Below are 3,573 nucleotides of genomic sequence, written 5' to 3' on the forward strand. Positions count from 1 at the left end.
GGGGGGTGGGGGGGCGGGGATTTCCACTAACAGCCACTCCGACCAGGGGGCTGGCACAAGTCAGGTGAGGTCCAAGGCTTTGCCTCCCCTTTGCCCGGGTTCCCGGCATCTTTCCTCTCCCTGTGTTTCTGCCTCTCTCCAGGGCAATACTTCCGGTTAATATTTAATTCCTCATATACGTTCACACGTCAAAGCAGAGGCTAAAGGCATCAGCTGGACCCGGACAAAGAAATGCACTGTGTACCTATTCCTTGCACGGCACTCCCTTGTTTCCATGACAACCAGCTTTCCACAACTGCAGGGTTTCAAAGGAAGGTCATGAAGTAACCAACAATAAAAGCAGGAGATGGCTATTCCCGCGCTCTGCTCTCAGCTTCTCCTCGGGAGTGCGTTTGGGTTCTACGGGGGCAGGTCGGGCTCCGCTGCTGTAACGCCCACTCCCTTCTTCCCCCCATCTCTGATGTGCCCCCCAAATGCCGTTTCACTAGAATTCCACCACTCCTGCCCCGCTCAGCCCTGTGCTCCGGCCACAGTGCCCTCTTGTCTGGAAATGTCTCCACCCCACTAAAGGGTTGTCAAGGAGACGGCCTAATGCGCCGTCTTCAAAGGAATGGGTGACCCCACCAGAATTTGGCACCTACTCTGTGCACCAACTGTGTGCCTCACCCTCACCGAGCTGTGGGTCACCTGCAGGGGACCCCCCTGAGGACTGGACTCTGCTAGAGAGGTGTGAACCGGTCATCTCGGGCCAGCTACCCCACGGCCGTCAGCACACGGTAAGAGGAGCCAGGCCCACCCAACCAAACCCATGAGAGGAGTCGCCCAGGGCCCCGGACGCCGGAGGAAGAGACAGCAAACAGCATCTGCGGTGAGGACAGAGCAGACAGCCTCCTCCAAAGGCGATGGAAGGGAGGAAACTGGGGAGGTGAGTTGACAAGAACGGCCCTGGCCACAGGGTGTGCGTCGCACTTGAAGACGGGTGGTAGGAATTCTGCATCTAGAGTGACTGTGGAGGCCGGGAGACCCCTGGCCACAAATGGGGTTCCCTTTCCACATGTACCTCCCGTCAGAGAAGACGTTGCAGGAACCCTCACCCTGGGCTGGTTTGCGAGGCTCCAGCAGAATTTCTTACCATGGTGACATAGGTGAATAAGTGGGGTGACTGGGCATATCTATCTCCCTGGCAGCTGGAGGGAAGGACATACCCTGAGATCTGTGTTGCTGCGAGCAGGATGGGTCCCTCCCCCTCAGCGTCCCAGCAGGTGTCCTGGAAGCCTCCCTCCCAGGCCTTCCTGCTCTCGGTCCCACATGCTTCCTGGAGAAGCCCAGCTGGTGAAGGGCGCGAGTCTGTGCCAGGGGGCCTCTGTGCTCTGTGACGGGAGGGAACCAGCTCACGGGGCCTCGCCACCCTCTCCTGGAGCGAAGCCCTGTTGAGGGGAACCCTCCCCTCACCTGCATTCCCTGTGCCCCACGCCTGCTCAGGCCACACAGGAGGGCCTTAAGAACATCTACCCCAGACTTCCCTGGTGGCGCAGTGGTTAAGAATCCACCTGCCAACACAGGGGACACAGGTTCGAGCCCTGGTCTGGGAAGATCCCATGTGCCGCGGAGCAACTAAGCCCGTGCGCCACAACTACTGAAGCCTGCGCGCCTAGAGCCCCTGCTCCACAACAAGAGAAGCCACCGCAGTGAGAAGCCCGTGCGCAGCAACGAAGATCCAACGCAGCCAAAAATAAATAAATAAAAATAAATAAAAATAAGCTAAAGACTACGGTCTGTAAAGCTTAAGAGAAAAGAGTAAAAAGAGCAGGTGCCCAGCACCTCCTCACAACAGCAGCCCAGCGATGTCAGCACCAGCCCTGGGAGGCGGAGGGAACTTGCAGGGCTCACACACCCCGAGACCAGTACCACCGACGTGGGTCCGTAATTGACACGATTCCTTCCTTTTCTCGGGAATGTTCTGGTAGCAAACCACAGCCACCACAGTAAAGCGTGATGGCGATTCTCCTTTGCTTGGAGATAACCCGGGGCCCCTTGGTCCCCAGCTGGGACCCGCCTACGTCCCACCGCAGACAAGCCCTCCGCTGTGTGGACGCGCTGAGCTGCAGCAGCCCGGCTGCCACTGAGGCAGCACTTGACGCCCACACACGCCCCAAACCGCGGCCGCCAGCCACAGGGCAGGAGGAAGAGCCATCGGAGACCGAGCGCCTGGCGCACGGTGGCCGCGTGAGGGTGGCCTGCTTCCGTTGCCCGGGATCACGAGTGGGGAGCGCTCTCCTCAAGACCAGCCCTTTTCCTGGGCTCTCAGGTCTCTAGTGAGCTCATCTGAAGCCCCGCTCCCAGACACACAGAACAAAGAGGCCGCTTGGGAGCCGCTGGCCCTGGCCGTGGCCTCTCTTCGGGACGGCCTGCTCCGTGTCGCCCCAGCGCCTGACCCCACAGAGGCCCCAAGCTCACTTTGGCAGGACTCCGGCTGACAGACAAGCTCAGAAAAGCAACCAGGGGCTGTTAACAGCCACACTCGGGCCCGCAGGGCAGGGAGGCTCCTGGGAGCTCAACTGGCCCCCTCGTGGGGCCAGAGTCAGGCCTGTCCCTCCCCTAATGACGCCAGTGTCAGGGTCAGGTCAGGCCTCCCCAACAGGTGCCACTTTGGCATGTGGATGTTTTAGCTCCGAAGGCAGTAGAGACCCTGTGGACTCAAGAGAAACTCCTGTCAAAATGTTTTCAGAGTCTTCACTAGATTGTGTGTCCCTGGTGACCTGCCTGTGGAACCAAGAGCTGTCACTACCGGCCTTCCACCCAGCAAGCAAAGGAGGAGGCTCTTTGCTTAGAGGGAGCCCACATCTTGGCTCTCCCAAATAACCAAAACAATAAAGGTGGACCCGCCTCACACCATACGTAAAAATTCACACAATGGATCAGAGATCTAAACATCTGAGTTAATACTCCTAGAAAACGCAGGAGAAAATCATCCTGACTTTTTGAGTTAGGCAGTGGTTTCTTTGACTCCTAAAACACAAGCGCCAAAAGAAGAAATGGATGAACTGGACGCTATCAAAGTTGAACATTTTGGGAAGTCAAATAACACCATGAGTCAAGTGAAGAGACAACCCACAGACTTGGGAGAAAACATTTGCAAGATCACATATCTGATAAGGGACTTGTATTCAGAGTATAGAAAGACCTCTTACAACTCCAGAATAAAACAAATAACCCAATTTTAAAGTGGGCAAAGGGGAATTCCCTGGTGGTCCAGTGGTTAGCACTCGGTGCTTTCACTGCCAGGGCCCGGGTTCGATTCCTGTGGGGGAACTAAGATCCTGCAAGCCGCACGGCGTGGCCAAAAAAAAAAAAAAAGTGGGCAAAGGATTTGAATAGGCATTCCTCCAAAGATAACATATAAAAGATGTTCATCATCGGGCTTCCCTGGTGGCGCAGCGGTTGAGAGTCCGCCTGCCGATGCAGGGGACACAGGTTCATGCCCCGGGATCCGGGAGGATCCCACATGCCGCGGAGCAGCTGGGCCCGTGAGCCATGGCCGCTGAGCCTGCGCACCCGGAGCCTGTGCTCCGC

Source organism: Lipotes vexillifer, unplaced genomic scaffold (genome assembly GCF_000442215.2).
Source record: "Lipotes vexillifer unplaced genomic scaffold, Lipotes_vexillifer_v1.1 scaffold1798, whole genome shotgun sequence".
NCBI lineage: Eukaryota > Metazoa > Chordata > Mammalia > Artiodactyla > Lipotidae > Lipotes > Lipotes vexillifer.